Genomic DNA, 18,207 nt, shown 5'->3' with positions numbered 1-18,207 from the left:
AGCAGGAGGCCGGTCCACTGTCCCTCAGACCTTGTGGGCGGTTGGACTATATTTTGAAGAAAAAAATGAATGAATTCCTATGCCCCACAAATAACCCAGAGATACATTTTAAATAAAAGCACACATTCTACTCATGTAAAAACACCAGGCAGGCCCCACAAAAACCCAGAGATGCATTTTAAATAAAAGGACACATTCTACTCATGTAAAAACACACTGATTCCCGGACCATCTGCAGGCTGGATTTAGAAGGCAATTGAGCCAGATCCGGTCCCTGGGCAAACTCAAACGCCTCTCCTTGAGTTAGTTTGCCTACCCATGGTTTAAATGTTTCTTTGACTGCCCTTGAATCTTCCTGCCACACTTGCCAACATCTCCTGCTACACCAGTGTGGCAGGCCACACCCTTTGAGAACCACTGCACTACTACAATCTCTGAACGACAAGAGACTCCAGAGTTGCCCACACTCCCCCAGAGTTTGATTTCTTCCCAGTATCCCATAGGGGGATTCCCATGTAGCCTCTCATCCAGACACTGAACAGAGCCAGACCTGCCTAAGTTCATCAGCGTTGATGCTGCTGCACCTTTGAACCACGACCTGCTTGGCTTTTCTTTCCGATTTCTGCTCACATTATGCAACTGCCCACTCTAGGAGTGCGACTGCCATAAGTGGAGCACCTTGTAAGCTCTAAGAAAATGCCGATGCAAATGCTGTTAGTGCTTGCACATGTGCATTTGTTATCAAGTGAAAGGTTTCAGCGCTTCATCAGAAAAATGCATTAAGAAGGCAGGGCGAAGAAACCCGAGGAAAATGAATGTCATCTGTTTAAAGTTTAAATCCAGCATTATCTTTACAGGCACAGCAGCTGCTACGGCGGAGGGGAGAATACCTCGAGATTCTGTACAAGTTAATCAAGTGTTGCTTGTAGGGATTATTAGGTTTTTTGGGGGGGATCTCTTCAATTGACTGCAAAAAGCACAGAGAGAAATGAATGCAGTCTGCTTGCTCATTATAACTGTGATGGTAGTTGTGGGTTCAAATCCTCCAAATTCCCAATTGCTACAAGGATATCTGCCCACTGGTAGCCTTGAAAGGCATTTTTCTGGTCATGGGGGAGATATCCAGATACCCCAGGATTCATTTGATCCCAAGTTGGTCTCACTACCAGTGAGCAACCAGGCTAGCACAGCAAACTTACTGCCCCATAAGCTGCAACCCTATACTTGCTTGGATGCAAGTACCACTGCACAGAGTGGAATCCATGTCCAAATAACTATGCATTGGATTAAAGTGCCAACAGTCCCGTCTTGCCAAATGCAAGGTGGTCCTTTTAATGAGATTCAGAAGCAATGCAAACACAAGTGAGTGAGAAGATTAAAGATTTTATTCTAAACAGCAAGCATTACATACATTACCAAGCAAGCACTCCGATCAGCCACTGGGAAGCCCTCAAGAAGTGGCAAAGTGACCCCCAGGTAGCCTCAGTTTGCATGGCCCTGCAATCGATCAGTCCATGCACGAGCTTCACAGAACTATGCCCCCAAATCATCAGATTTATAGACAGCTAACCTGCATGGTTTGCCTGACTGCCTACATGCTACTAAACAGTGGCGTCACAACGGGGGGGGCACAATGTCGGGGGGGGCAAGAAGGCACCCCGCATGGGCTCTCAGTGGTGCAAGCAGCCATCGCGCCGCCACCGCATGTGGAGGATCCTCCGTTCGCAGCTGTAGCGGCAACGGAGCGATCCTGGCACCGTCCGTATGGTGCTGGAGTAGCGCTGCCGGCAAACCGCTATGTACAGTGCATGCGTGGCATCGCTACGTACAGCACATGCGTCATATGTAGCGACGCCACACATGCACCCTACGTAGCGACACCCCGCCCCGGGTGTCATGAAGCCTACGTTCACCCCTGCTACTAACTACATATAGGTAGCCATCTCTCCCAATGTTTCATATCAAAGAAGGAAGGTATCCAGCACTATTCCCTCCCACTGATTAGGGAATTAAATGGCTGTTCTCAGCCATCAAAGAGCAGGACAAGAGATAGAGAGGGGAAGGAAACAAAGGCAGGAAGAAATGGCCGTGCTAGATCACTATCTCCTCAAAATACAAATACCTTCTGCATCGCCCATTCACGTACCAAGTAGTGGTGTGCAGTGGAATTTTTCCTAGAGGAACAGTTAGGGCCAGAGGTGCCAGCTTGCAAGTGCAATGTGGGAAGGGTGACATCACACACATGATATCTTTGCATCCTGAAATCACATGTGTGAGCACCGTACCTCCCTCTCTAAGCCAGACAGACCCTTTTCAGGCTTTGAGAAGGAGGTATCGGGCCTGTGATAGGATGCTGCAGCCCTCCTACCTCCTTCCCAAAGCTGGGTGGGCTTAGGGAAGATGGCAGGAGGGTTATTGGACCCATCAGATCACCTCCCTCTCTAAGCTGGGCATAAGCTTCCCGGGCTTTGAGAAGGAGATGCCAGGGGAACATTTAGGGGACCAGACTAGTCCACTGTCCACACGCCACTGGTCCCAAGATTCCCTGCCCCCAAGACCAAGATGGTTAAGAATTCTGACATTGCTCAATTTGTTTTTGGGAAAGAGAGGAGGAGGGAAGGAAGGACTGGGTGCCATATTACTGACAATGAAGTTGTGCAGTGATAAACTCCTGATTGAATTACGGTGGTATCTCAGGTTACATATGCTTCAGGTTACATACACTTCTCAAGGATTTTATTCTCTCCCCCCACAAAAACCCCAACGATTTCTGATTTTCTCCCTTTCCAAGAAATGTGCACGCAGCTCTAATTTGTGTTATCCTTGACATTTAAGGACCTAAAATAATGATCTGTCTCTACATATCCAAAGAAGTGCCCTCCCTGAGACCATGAGGTCACCAGTAGAGGGTCTCCATAGGTCACACCATCCTCTGAAATTTGACAAGTCTAGACAGTTCTGTTCTTAGGGAGATCTGTCTGGGCAACATACTTCAATGTTATCAAAAAGAAATCAACATATTCCTGGTGCTTTTGCCTGGCTGGAATGTATCCCTGAACTGCAATGATGTCTTTTTCACTTGCCTGGATGAAGAGGTGTTTGTGTGAATTGTGTGTATTGAAGCCTCTGATATATGTGGCTGTATAAGTCAAAGTCACATCCATTACTCCACACACTTAGGTATGTGGCCCTCAAAAGACTGACAACAAGGCAATTTGGCCCTGGGCTGGAAAAGGTTCACCAACCCTGTTTTATTGGAACTTTCACATGTCTCTTCTCTCTTGATATTGAGGGCATTTCATTTACATTGCAATGCTATTATATCATGGATTTTTGATTATTTATTTCTTATGTTTATAGCCTAACGGATTAGTTCCCAAGGCATCTTACAGAAGTTAAAAGCCAACTTACCAATTATGTAATAATCTTTTCTTTTTCTTATCAAAGAACTTTTTTAAAAAAAGAAAAAAAGAAAATTGCAGCTTGCGCTTTCTGCATTATTTCCAAGGAATTAAACATACAGAACATTTTTCTATAGGAAAATGCACCATAAAAAGAATTACCAAGGATCAGATTTGAGTATCTGGAAATTACACGTACAGGAATATGAAAGCCTGTTCTATTATTTCTTTTAACAAAACAGCTGCTGTTTGTAGCGTTCCCTAAATATTACCTGTAACACTTCAAAACTGGAGCGGGGAATGTTATGAAACATGATCACCATTCCTTTTTGGTCACATTCTGCTACAGGGAATGCCGCATTAACGTCGTTACAGACAATATTGCTTTTCTTTGGCTGTTTCCGGAGGAGTCGAGGGAAAGCAGGAGAAAGCCTGAACAGTGTCCCCAAATGGTTACACAGACAGGAGCAAAAGGTCAGGCACACAGAACTTACCCTGGGCCGGATGTGAATGGTCCGGAACCATCATACGCTATTTCCCGACGTCCACCTGAGAAATCTGAAAAGGGAAAGTAACAAAGACCGTTTGTGACAAAGCTGACACAAAGTACTCCAAAAGGAGCCAAATCAATTGTGACATTTTTCATTTATTTGTAAATGCCTCCTTGGCAGGACACTCACTCAAGACGACAGTTGCCTCTTACGGAATGGAGGAGGTGATGGCGAAATAGAAGGACTCTTGACAGCCGCTTTAATGAGATTCTGCGTTAAGATCACTCTAACACTTTTTCTCCCCCCCCCTCTGTTCGTTCACTCTTAGTCTCCCATACCCCTAATTTATGGGAGGGGGAGGAAGCCTTCGATGTAGGAAAACCCCCCACCTTGCCCTTTTGTCAATTTCCATTTCTAGTTCATTGTGTCCTACTTCTAAGCCCATCTCCTCCTTCCCTAATAAATAAATAAATCACAAAGCAATATGTCAAGAAAATGTAAATAGTACAGGACATTGATTACCTTCTGGCCCAATTCCACCAATTTTGCTAGGGTGCAAGTTATCTTACTCAGCAAGCAATTCTGCCGCAGAAAATGAGATCTTTGACCTGCTGCTCAGAATTTGCAAGGAACGGACAGCCTACCTCAGTGGCGTAGCGTGGGTTGTCAGCACCCGGGGCAAGGCAAGTAATTTGCACCCCCTAACCCATGGATTTGCGCCCCCTAACCCTAATCCCCAGATGTTGTGCCCGGTGCGGCCGCCCCCCCCCTGCACCCCCCACGCTACGCCACTGGCCTACCTTGAAGAATAATCGGTGTTTGAGCCTCTTTCTCCCTAGCCACTTTGGGTATTATCATGATTCCTAAACTGCCTGCCAAAATCATTTGGCTATGATGGAGTCTGTGGGTTTTCATTGTTCTCGCTTGTTATTGGGGAGCTTATATTTCCACCTGGAATTGCTTTTATGAGTGATTACTGAGAGCAAACCCATGCAACATGAACAGCCTTCGATGCACTGCGATTCTAGTGGTTCAGACTCCGTCACACATAGAAATTACTGATCGCTGTGTGGTCAGGTGGACATTCTGTACCATCTAGAGCAGGCATAGGCAAACTTGGCCTTCCAGATGGGACTACAATTCCCAGCATCCCTGACCACTGGTCCTGCTGCCTAGGGATGATGGAAGTTGTAGTCCCAAAACATCTGGAGGGCCGAGTTTGCCTGTGCCTGATCTAGAGATATAGTGGCAGTCCTTGAAATACTAGTCCTGTATGCTTCCAATGGCCCTTTTCCTCACTGGTGAACTTCTAGGCATTGCATGCCATTGGTGTTCAGTGCTGGGGAAAAAAAGTGACATTTAATGGTTTTAATTATTATACAGTGGTGCCTCGCAAGACGAAATTAATCCGTTCCGTGCGTCTCTTCGTCTTGCGTTTTTTTCGTCTTGTGAAGCACGGCTATTAGCGGCTTAGCGGCTATTAATGGCTTAGCGGCTTAGTGGCTTTAAGAAAAAGGAAACAAACTCACAAGAACTTGCAAGACGTTTCGTCTTGCGAAGCAAGCCCATAGGGAAATTGGTCTTGCGGAACGACTAAAAAAACGGAAAACTCTTTCGTCTTGCGCGTTTTTCGTCTTGCGAGGCATTCGTCTTGCGAGGTACCACTGTACCCTGCCCATCTGGCTGAGTTTACCTTTTAATGCTCACCTACATTCCAGCCATAGAAAAGTCAGAGGTTTCTACTCATACCTCTCCCCACCCAGGCCAGAGATAAACAGGATCACATTACAAGTACACCTTCCAGACAGCCCCCCCTCCATATTTTATTTTGTTTTTATTTGTTGCAATTGTATGTCCACTTTTTCTCCAAGGAGCTCAAGCTGACATACATGGCTACCCCCCCTTCATCTCACTGAATTCCCACAACAACCCTATGAGGTAGGTTAAGCTGAGAGGCAATGAGTCGCCCAAGATCACCCAGGTGAACTTTATGGCTGAGTGTGGATTTGAACTCTGGTCTTCAAGGTCCTAGTCTGACACTCTTAACCATTGTACCAGAATAGAGCATTAAATGCATTAAACTAGTAAAAAAAACCACACACCTAAAACTAAAATTATTATACTAAGGGGGAAATTATTTGCAAAAATGTGTGTATTGTGAGATATTGCATACAAAAACAAGTATGTTGGGGGGAAATGCAATGAAATGCTGGGGGGCTTTAATAAGTGTTTTTAAATGAAATAAATAATAATTTAGTCAATAGAATCATAGAATCCTGCCCTGGTTAACAGCCAAGAAAAATGCACACCAAGAACTCAGGCCAATGCACAGTAAGTTTCAATAGTGGGAGTGGTCCCTACTTGCAAATCAATAGTCAGTAGTAACAAAAACTAATCCATTCAAGAGTATGTATTCTGGTTAACAGCCAGACACACTGACCATTGCACCACAGGCTATAATTTAATTTATTGTGAATAATAAAACTGTATTATTACTGTTTTTATTATTAGTTGCTTGTTACTTGGAGGTCTACAAGTCACTTAAAACACAGTTAAATGCACAGATAAATATATTATACCATTATATATAGAGAGAGAAACATACAATCCCCTTAACAGCCATAGGCAGCTTTGGTGGCATGCTAATAGCAATGTGGAAACATGGAGAACTGGACTTAAGATTGGGGGGGGGGGGTGAGGATCTGAGGGAAACCAAAATGTCCAAGTAGTCCATTGCTACTGGGGTGGGATGTAAAGGGAGAGGCAGCTACCAGGAATGCAGAGTGCTGCCTTCTGCAGCATGTCAGGGTTCCTCTGCAGATGCATTGATGAGGAAAGGACTCCCCAAAAGATGGGAAGTTCTCAAACCACAGCACTTGGAAGTTCAAATGCTCTGGCACAATGGCGACTTCCAAAGCGACTTTTAATTACAATGCCTTTAGACTCCAGGCTTCTTCCAAGGACTGCAATTTTACGCCCTTTAAATCACAGAACATTTGCTAAATATGCCGGGTGCCCCATCCCAAACTGCTTGAACCATACCGAGATGACATTCTTCTGGCATCAAAGGAAAGATTAGTTCTCCAAGCAGTCAAATTATGCTTTATTCAGCCTTTTACTCTAGTAACTCAGTAATAACGCTTCAGTGGGTTGACTTAACATTTCCCCCTTTTCAGCAATAAATTCACAAGCCATCAAGCTGAGACAAGAAGGATGGGTTTCAAGTTCTCATTTATCATTACTTTAATTGGTCTACAATTGCTCCTGACTAATTATTGCCCCTACAGGCCAACTATTAACTCAGTGTGTTTTAAAAGGGATTGGCTTTGAAAAAGTTACTTTGCAGTAACGAGGTTCCATTACTATGAATCTTTCATGCTTTCTCTCTTCCCCCTCCATTCAAGGCTATGGTTCAGTCCATAGGTAATGCCAACTAATTGGCGCTACTTGAATAAACCCTGCTTGTAGTTCCTTGTTTGGAGAACAAGAACAAACGATTATTTGTCAGTTCATACATAATGGCAAACTATGGTTTGTATCACAGAATTGTTCATTATAGTGCCATAACTCTTCATAGTGCTTACAAAGCACAAAACAAGCTAACAGTATAAGGGTGGTATTCAGCTAGGTTTTACTTCGCATAGACCCACTGAAATTAATAGACCTAACTTAAGAAGCAATCCTAAACCTGGAAAGGCAGAGGAAGCAACACCAGCTTAAGTTAAACTGGTGTAAAATATGCCAGTACACTGGTACCTTGGTTCTCAAACTTAATCTGTTCTGGGAGTCTGTTCAACTCCCAAAACCGTTCGAAAACCAAGGCGCAGCTTCCGATTGGCTGCAGGAGCTTCCTGCACTCAGTTGGAAGCTGTGTCAGACGTTCAGCTTCCAAAAAAAGTTTGCAAACCAGAACACCCACTTCCGGGTTTGTGGCATTCGGGAGCCGATTTGTTCAGCAACTGAGCTGTTTGAGAACCAAGGTACGACTGCACAAAAGGAGTGGAGCCTAAGCTTGGCAGAGGAAAAAATGAGCCTTGAAAATAAGAGTTGCAGCACTTTTTTCATTTGCTTAACTAACACAGGGTTGCCAAGGCACATTGCCAAGGCACATTGCACAGACAGGATCCAGCTTAAGTCTCCTCTATGGTCCTACCCCCACCACTCCCCCAGAATGCCCTCTTTTCAGGGCTTTTAGCTGCCTCAGATCTTCCAGGCTTGGATCAGCTCAGCCAGTGAGCCTGGGATGAGGGACTTAGGTCAGCATATCTCCAGCTGAGCCAGGGACTTACACTGGCAAAGCCTGGCTGATGCAGCCAAAGATCCACCACATCCAAACATGCTCATCCCTGCAGTTCTAGCATTAAGAATGTGCCCTAAGAGATGCTCATTAATTTCAACAGGTCTTCTCATAAAAAAACCTATGGGGGGCACCCTAAAATTAGACACAGGAAAAACAAAAAAGAAAATGAAAGTGGATGAGACATAGAAGCAATTTGCCATCCTTCCACAACCTGACATTTTGAACCACAACTTACATCAGTCCCATTCACCAGGGATGTTGGGAGTTTTAGTCCAAACAAGTTGAATGGCACCAAGTTGTGGAAGGCTGCACTATCTTCCCGTTAGTTATAACAGGACAGGAGAAGCCAACATGGTGACCTTAATTCATTGCTGCAACTCAACTCTCATTAGCCCCACAAGTATGGCCAACAAGAGGGCAACCTAGGTGATAAAGGGTCTGGAAACCAACTCTTATGAGGAACGGTTGACATAACTGGGTATTGTTTAACGTGGGAAAGAGGAGACGGGGGGGGGGAATACAATAGCCATTTTCAAAAATCTTAAGGGCTGCCACATGGAAGATAAAAAGGTAAAGGTACCCCTGCCCGTACGGGCCAGTCTTGACAGACTCTGGGGTTGTGCGCCCATCTCACTTAAGAGGCCAGGGGCCAGCGCTGTCCGGAGACACTTCCGGGTCACGTGGCCAGCGTGACATCGCTGCTCTGGCGAGCCAGAGCTGCACACGGAAACGCCGTTTACCTTCCCGCTAGTAAGCGGTCCCTATTTATCTACTTGCACCCAGGGGTGCTTTCGAACTGCTAGGTTGGCAGGCGCTGGGACCGAGCAACGGGAGCGCACCCCGCTGCGGGGATTCGAACCGCCGACCTTTCGATCGGCAAGCCCTAGGCGCTGAGGCTTTTACCCACAGCGCCACCCGCGTTCCCTTCTATGGAAGATAGAGTGAGCTTATTTTCTCCTGCTTTGGAGGCTAGGACCCAAAACAATGGCTTTAAGTTACAAGAAAGGCGATTCCGACCAAACACCAGGAAGAACTTTCTGGCAGTAAAAGCTGCTCAGCAGTGGAATGACACTGGCAAGGGGTGGTGCACCTTCCTTCATTGGAGATTGGGTGAAGATCACTTCATTGAAGACTAGGCAGAGGTTGGGTGGCCCTCTGTCATGGATGATCTAGTTGAGATTTCTGCATTGCTGGGCTTGGACTGGTGTCCCTTCCAAATCTACAGTTCTATGATTGTATGATAACACATGTTAAATAATGAATGCAAACTACAGGTTACTCTTCCATTTCCTTTAAAAAGTGTCTAAAAGCTGATTATAATTGCATATTACAGGGCACTTCCTTTCCCTCCACCCTCCCTTTTCTCTCAAGGACTTGCCATCAAGTGAGAAAGCATTTCTCTACTGGTGTCTGCACTTGAGGAAAGGTTACCTCTAACTCTGAAAGAAGGGCCTTGTTTATTTCCAAGACATCAATTGCCATTTGCTTGTGTTAGGTTCCCAATCATTTATTTTCTTTAAGAAATCAATTCAAAGGGGGTTGAAGAAAAAGAAAAACCATGAAATTGAGCAGGCAGGTAACCAATGTTTAGATAAGATACATAATTGTGCAGTTTGATGGTACAATAACTTTCCCAAGGGATACAAACGACCTGATAATTCAAGACTGGCAATGTCAAAATGAAGGTATAAATTGCACCCTTCTCCCTCCTTCTTCTCCTCTGGGTTGGGATAAATATAATTTCTCACTGCACTGTATGTCTCTCTTTTAAGCCTCAGGTGGTTTTAACTTAATGAGATTAGTTCCAGCAGGGAGCGAAATCCCATGAGATAGAATTAGTATTTTATCTGTTTTCTCCCCATCCAGCACGTTCAGTGTAGTCAATCTTGATGACGTGATGCTATTGTTGCCATTTGGTCCTTGTTTCCAAATGTAACACCATCTCCTAGCTCCATCATCAAAGCTCTGGTGGAACGTAAAGGGCTTGCTTAAAACATGTCTCGGGAGAGAAAGCAGGAACTCTATTATCCTTTCCTCGAAATCTGATGATTCCATATCTCTGTCCCCCAAACCTGTTTTCAATGTAAACATCATAAAGCAAAGCGGGCAGGATGCAATGGAATATGAAAGATACTGCCTCTCTCATCTGTGAGACTTCCAGCTCACACTACAGCCCCTCTGATAGGTTGACCCAGCCACTCTGGGTGGCTTCCAACGTATATAAAAACATAATAAAACATTATGCAATAAAAGATGCCTGATACACGGCTGCCTTCAGATGTCTTCTAAAAGTTGTGTAGTTCTTTATCTCCTTGACATCTGAAGGGAGGGTGCCACTACCGATAAGGTCCTCTGCATGGTTCCCTGTAACTTCGCTTCTCTCAGTGAGGGAACCAGCAGAAGACCCTCAGAGGAGGACCTCAGTGTCTGGGCTGAACAATGGAGGTGGAGATGCTCCTTCAGGTATACAGGACCGAGGCCAGTTAGGGCTTTTAAGGTCAGCACCAACACTTTGAACTGTGCTCGGAAATGCACTCAGAGCCAATGTAGGTCTTTTAGCACAGGTTATATGGCCCTGATGACCACTCCCAGTCACCAGTCTAGCTGCCGCATTCTGGATTAGAGTTTCCAAGTCACCATGAAAGGTAGCCCTATGTAGGGTGCATTGCAGTAGTCCAAGCAGGAGATAACCAGAACATGTACCACTGTGGCAGGGCAGTGTGCAGGCAGGTAGAATCTCAGCTGGCATAGCAGATGGAACTCTGGACACAGAATTAACCTGAGCCTCCATGGACAGCTGTGAGTCCAAAATAACTCCCAAGCAGTGCACCTGGTCCCTTAAGGGCACAGTTTCTTCATTCAGGACCAAGGAGTCCCTCAGCCCTACTGTCTCCCAGAAACAATACTTCTGTCTTGTTGAGATTCAATCTCAGTCCATTAGCCATCCTCCAGACACTCACACAGGGTATTCACTAACTTCACTGGCTCCAAATTAAATTAGAGGTAGAGCTGGGTATCATCTGCATACTGATGAACACCCGTGATTATTTCTTCTAGTGGTTTCATATAGATGTTGAAAAGCATGGGGGAAGAGGACAGAGCCCTGAGCTACTCCACAAGTGAGATTCTGTTGGGTTGCTTTACCCATAAGGACAATTTTCAGAAATAGTCTAGTCGGTTTCTTACAGGGGACCAGTGACTGCAATTCTGGAGAAGAAGGAAGAAGATGAAGATGAAGATGAAGATGAAGAAGAAGAAGAAGAAGAAGAAGAAGTGCATCCTGCAACAGATTGCTCCATGGAGTGCTTCTGTTTGGGTATCTAGGTCATATCTACATTATACATTTAAAGCACTTTAAATCTTCTTCTTGTTGTTGTTTAGTCGTTTAGTCGTGTCCTACTCTTCATGACCCCATGGACCAGAGCACGCCAGGCACTCCTGTCTTCCACTGCCTCCTGCAGTTTGGTCAAACTCATGTTAGTAGCTTCGAGAACACTGTCCAACCATCTCATCCTCTGTCGTCCCCTTCTCCTTGTGCCCTCTATCTTTCCCAACATCAGGGTCTTTTCCAGGGAGTCTTCTCTTCTCATGAGGTGGCCAAAGTATTGGAGCCTCAGCTTCAGGATCTGTCCTTCCAGTGAGCACTCAGGGCTGATTTCCTTAAGAATGGATAAATCTTGTGGCTTCCCTCAAAGAATCTAGGGAATTGTAGTTTCTTAAGGCTGTATTTCCCAGCACCCTTAACTCTAATTCCCAGGAGTCTTTGGGGGAAGTCACCACCGTTAAAGGTTGGATAACAGGGATTCTTTAGCTGTGATTCTTGCATTGCAGGGGTTGGACCTCTTGACCCTTGTAGTCCCACCCAGTTCTACAATTCTATTATTACATGTGAATAACATACAGATTGTACAATCGTTGAAAGTAATGTGTAAATACCCTTCATGAGACTAATAGTGAGAGGAAAAGAAGTAGAAATATAGAAAAGGATGCAGTCCAACCAAGTAACCTGTTAAGACAACTGTCCTGTTTTCTTCCTGGGAGGGTCACGATAGCTAACTTTAATTCCATTGAGAGCAGAAAATATCTACTAAACACCACTGCAAGCTATCTGCACCAGGAAACATTTGTCATAAAGATAAATTCTGCATAGACATGAGCCTTTTACCCTGCTTCCACTCCTATACTTTGTCCTCCATTTTTATATAAATGAATGATTCACTCTTCCTGATTCCAAGTTCAACTGGGAGAATTTGCTGCAGCTTATAGTTCTTTCACCCATTTATTTGCATCTTTCCACACACAAGAAAACCTATATACACATCCCTCACTATCTCACCACAGCTTAAAATGAGAAAACAACTAATATAAAAAACTGTTGTGTATTCTAACATCTCATTATATGTTAAACACAGAAAAACAGACATAAAACAGCAGACATCTGAAAAGGGGGAAAGTTGTTCTTTTTTTTTTTACTGACAGATGATCTGATTCCACTTACTGTAGCTGCTACAGTAAGTATTGCACTCCACTTAGAACACAATGGTGTTAAGAGAGATTTGTAATGGCATGATTTCTGCCTTTTTAGGGAGCAAGTTACCCAGGGCTGATGTTAGATGGTATCACTGGAAATTTCTCCCCACAGAAGGAGGTTTGGCATCTTCATTGTACCCTGAGTTAAGCTGAAGGTGCACCCCTTTTTTCCCTGGTCTTTGAAACCAGAGGTAAATGATATTCCTGCAAAGAAACTGGTAAAATATGGGCTGGATGAGGTAACTGTTAGGTGGATATGTAGCTGGTTCACTAAAGGTAAAGGTAAAGGGACCCCTGACCCACGGACGACTCTGGGGTTGCAGCACTCATCTCACTTTATTGGCCGAGGGAGCCGGCGTACAGCTTCCGGGTCATGTGGTCAGCATGACTAAGCTGCTTCCGGTGGAACCAGAGCAGCCCACGGAAACGCCGTTTACCTTCCCGCCAGAGAGGTACCTATTTATCTTACTTGCACTTTGACGTGCTTTCAAACTGCTAGGTTGGCAGGAGCAGGGACCCAAGAACGGGAGCTCACCCCGTTGTGGGGATTCAAACCACTGACCTTTTGATCGGCAAGCCCAAGAGGCTCAGTGGTTTAGACCACAGCGCCACAGCACTAACTGAACCTAAAGAGTGCTCACTAATGGTTCTCCAGCATCCAGGGGGGAAAGTGACAAGTGGGGTGCCCCAGGGTTCTGTTCTGGGCCCATTGTTCTTCAACATCTCTATAGATGACTTGGGTGAAAGAATTGAGCGGATGCTCATCAAATCTGCAGAAGACACCAAACTGGGAGGGGTAGCTAATGCCGCAGAAGACAGTATCAGGATTCAAATGACTATAACAGATTGGAGAACTGGGCCCAAACTAACAAAATAAATTTCAACATGGACAAATGTAAGATTCTGCACATAGGCAGGAAGAACCAGATGCACAAATATAAGACGGGGGACACCTGGCTTACTAGCAGTACATATGAAAAGGATCTAAGTCAGGCTTCCTCAACCTCAGCCCTCCAGATGTTTTGAGACTACAATTCCCATCATCCCTGACCACTGGTCCTGCTAGCTAGGGATCATGGGAGTTGTAGGCCAAAAAACATCTGGAGGGCTGAGGCTGAGGAAGCCTGATCTAAGCGACCACAATAATAGACCACAAACTTAACATTGGAGATTTGAAAGCACAGTTTGGGTGGTCGTCTGTCATGGATGCTTTAGCATTGCAGAGTTGGACTAGATGACCCTTGGGGTCCCTTCCAACTCTAACATCCTATATTTTAGGGCTCATCCTATTATTCTCATTGTAAATTTTAATGGATTTTAACTTAATTGAATATTGTATTTTTACATTGTTGTAACCCACCTTGGGACCTTATAGTGAAGAGTGGATAAGAAATCTAAATAAAAAAATAATAATATTCATCATCATGGTTTGCATTAAACCATTCTCAGAGTAGGCCCACTGAAAATCATGGGCCATTAATTTCAGTGGGTCTATGCTGAATAGTCCAGCAGCATCTGCATCATATTAAAATAAAATATTGTAGTGTTAGTAGTATCAACATGGTAACCAACGTCTGCGGAATGCTCAGCAGCTCATTTCCAGGTTGGAAGTGAGCCACTGGTATTTGTGGTAACCAGATGCAATGCCATGTCATGGCTAAAATGGCCGCTGTTTCTTTAATGCGAATAAAGCTGGGTCAGCATGATTCAGTGGCTTGCAGCAGGTTGTATATATATATATATAGTGAGAAATGTTAGTTTGGTGCTGAGGCTGGTGTTTGGGTTAGTTGGTTGGTTAGTGCTGGTGTGTATTCTTATTCAGTCGTGTTTTGCACAAGGACTTTTAAGAATAAAACTCTGCAAGGATATTCTCGTGGACTCTTTTTGTGCCGACAAGGGTCCGAGGACCAGGCTGAGGAGACAAAGGGTGGTCAGAACCTTTTCCTCCTTTTTTGCTTTTTACAAACACTGACAGTTATGTGTGAAGGGAGGAAGGGGGCACAGCAGGTTTCCCAATAATTGTGGACCCAGAGTGGTTGGCCCTGGGCCCTTCTGAGCACCCAGCCCTTCAGCAGTTCCCTGATCATACCAATACCTGCAGACACCATCCCTGTTTCCCCAAATTCATAAGTCTCTAAATGTTTCCATTACACTACATCAGTCCTAAGTTATAAGTGTCTACATTGCCAGGTATTAAGAAAGGTTTTCACCTTGGGCCAGTAATTATGTCATGGCCAACTCCCAGATCTGATGTCTTGTTTGACCCTAGGACAACACACTGGTGAAACCTCCTCCGCACAGAAAGAATACAGGCTTCTTCAACATAGTCAAATGTTTTGCTTCCGAATAGGACGGAAACCATTTATCTTAACAAAGGACACATCTAAATTTCTGACATGCCCATCCACGAGTTGTCTCAGAGAAAAAGTCATGCTTGTATGCGATTTAACTTACATGGCTGGCTTTAGCTTAAGAAGAACGTGGGGGTGTTTTCTTTCGTTTTTCTCCTTCTGGTTTTGCATTCATGAATCTGCTTAACCTTTTCCCTCGACACCATATATTCCCTCCTATTAATTCTCTCTTCTTCGCTCTCTGAAGAAACAGTTTTCTGTCTCTCTGCCTCAAATGTGCGGCAGTCAAGGGCTCGTCAAATGATGTGCTTGATAGACCTCTTTAAAAAGAATGCAGAGAGGGGGCTTTGTTTGGCTGCAAGCTTCACGAAGAACCATTTGGAAAATGAGACTGCAAGAAAACAAAGAGTGTAGTACTGGGGCACGGGGCCTTTTCCAGCTGATGGGCCACACTTCCTTTTGGTGAAGCCTTCTGGGGGTCTCATGTCACTGTGGGTGGGGCCAGAGGCAAAGGCAGGGGGAGCAGCAAATGCAGGTGTTTCCCTGGGACAGATGGGGCTCATCAACCTGAGGTCAAAACCAGCACTTTGAATTGGGCCCAGAAACTAATTGGTAGCCAGCACAGTTAGGCCAATGTCATATTTTGTAATTGCCCTGCAACCCATACTTATGGCTCTGTATTAATACAAAATGACAAGGATCATGACAATGCATGGCATTTTTCTATAATTCAGCTATGCAACATTATTTACAAAGCCATTTCAGAATGTGTGTGTGTGTGTGTGTGTGTGTGTGTGTGTGGAGGGGGTCTCTGTTCACAGTAATACAACTGATAGTCAATGGGGACCTTGCAAGTTCTACAGCATGTAAAATCTACATAGTAAGGCAAGTGTGAACAAGACTGCAGGAAGATCTATGTATTAGATGAACCACGAAGGAGAGGTTTGGGTTAACACTATGTAACAATGACGGGGACATGGAGGAAATCAAAAGGTACTGAAAGGACAGGACAGGAAGTGAATGGAGGTTGAACTCTCATATTCTCTTGTCTGCTCAGCCTTTCCCATGTGCCTTGCTGGGTCAGTGGAGACATGATTTTACTCTTCCACGAGGGCACAGCCGATTAACCTAACGAACTAGCGAGGACTTTCCTTGGCAAGGAAGAAAGCTGCTGGCATCCAGATGATCTAACGACTGAAGACAAGTTACGCAAGTCTGAAGAAATGTGGAAAACTTTTAAGAAATAGTTTTGGTCCAAGATAAAATAACATGGAAAGGAAAGGACAGAAGTTGTCAAGAGACCATTACTACCTAGGAGGTTGCTTCACACACACACACCAGTTTTAAATATACTTTAATACATATTGATTGATGTGTTGAAAGTTTCATTGCAGTGCACATTAGATTAGGGCTGCTGAACTGACTTGATATGCTATATTATATGACAGCTAGGAAAATTAAAAGCCCTCAAGCTGTGATCCCGTCGGATCTTAGAAGCCAAAACCATGTTAGTAACGGAGTGGGGAAGTTGTTTACAGGCTCAGGTGATGCAGAAGAAAGAGAGACAGCAATCCATTTCAAATTAGCTAGTCAAAAACAAAGACTTGTTGAGATTGCATGTATAGGGTGCCATAATAGAAAGCAGCCTTCCCCAGATGGTACCCTCAGGCGATATAGGACAAGTCTCTTTGTCCCACAGAACATAAATTGTTGCATCAAGCCAGTGGTCCACCTAGTTCAGCATCCTGTGGATAACCAGATGTTCATGGGAAGCCTACAAGCAGGACCAGAGCACAACAGTGCTCTCCCCACTTGTATCTCTCAGCATCTGGCATTGGGCACACTGGCTCCAAAAGTGGAGGTAGAACTTAGCCCTTTCCTTCATGGAAAAGAATTGTGAGGGGAGAGACTCCATCAGGCAAGGCCTTCTTCCACCTGCCTTACCCCACCCTCCAGTCTCTGCTTCTCAATTTGCATTGTATTATTTTATGCACTGTGGCTTGCCGTTGTTTTCTTGCTTGTAGTTTCGAAATTATTTATTGTAATTGTTAAGAGTGGGTTTCTGTTTAATTTTTATATGCTGATATTATTATTCTATACTAGTCTAATGATTGTTGAATGTTTATTTGATGTAGATTGCTTATTTTAAAGCTGTGTTATTATCACGTTTTTGTACTGCATTACATTGTTATAAGGTTACGTTCTTTGTTTCTTTAGTTTGTAAACTGCGTTGAGTATTGTAAGATAGAAAGGCGGTATACAAATTAAAAGTGATGATGTTGATAATGATGGATTTCTCTAATCCTTTTAGTAATCCAAATTGGTGGCCATCACTAATTCTCGTGCAAGCAAATTTCCCTACTTCAACTATGCACTGTGTGCCTGCCCTGAATCTTCCAACATTCAGCTTCATTCAACATTCCTGAGTTCTAGTGTTATGAGAGATTGGGGTGGGGGTGGGGGGACAGGACATTTTTCTATCCACTATGTCCAAACACTGCATAAGTGAATACACCACTGTCATGTTGCTTCTGAGTTAGCTTTTCTGTAAACTAAAAAGCTCCAAATGATATAACCTTTCTTCAAAGAGGAGTTTCTCCACCTCCTTGAGTATTTTGGTTGCCCCTTTCTTAACCTTTTCCAGCTCTACGACATCATTTATGAGGTGAGGTGACCAGATGATGGAAGACATCTTCAGGAAAAAATGGTCAGGGAAGACACCCAACAATAATCTCTTCTGATGGTGATAGAATGTATTTCTGAGCTAAGCAGCTATGGGCTTCACTAATATCTGGATGGGAGAAATGTTCTGGGCCTGAACCTTTAAAATGAAGGCTGAAAATCTATGGTTCGGAGTGTGGTGTGTGTGTGTGTGTGTGTGTGTGTGTGTGCACCCCTGCAAAAGGCTGATCTTAGTGATTCTGATGAGACAGTGAGAACGGTGATTTCCGAAAGCACACAGCATCAAAGCAACTTGAGGTTTTATAGGGTAAACTAAGCATTTTCAATTGCACCAGGAGCACTGTTGATAGGCAGAGTTAGGTACTCAAGCACTTAGCTAGCAGAAGCCTGCCAGGATCTGTTTTGTTATTTTGAGTGGGCCATCACTTTATCCACTGGCTCAAGGAGCAGCA

General features: G+C 44.3%; 1 protein-coding gene across 2 annotated transcripts in view; it reads right to left on the bottom strand.

Moving 5' to 3' along the window:
- Positions 1-18,207, bottom strand: part of NAALADL2 (N-acetylated alpha-linked acidic dipeptidase like 2) — a 797,888-nt gene that overhangs the window by 756,042 nt on the left and 23,639 nt on the right. For both annotated transcript variants that reach the window (XM_083739414.1, XM_083739413.1), the window contains exon 2: positions 3,896-3,959. The gene's annotated coding sequence lies outside the window, so the exon portion shown is untranslated. The remainder of the gene's footprint in view (positions 1-3,895; positions 3,960-18,207) is intronic.

The sequence above is a fragment of the Podarcis gaigeae genome, assembly GCF_964106915.1.
Source record: "Podarcis gaigeae genome assembly, chromosome: 5".
Taxonomy (NCBI): domain Eukaryota; kingdom Metazoa; phylum Chordata; class Lepidosauria; order Squamata; family Lacertidae; genus Podarcis; species Podarcis gaigeae.
Note: the sequence above shows the minus strand (reverse complement) of the source record. Positions and strands in the feature narration are given on the sequence as shown.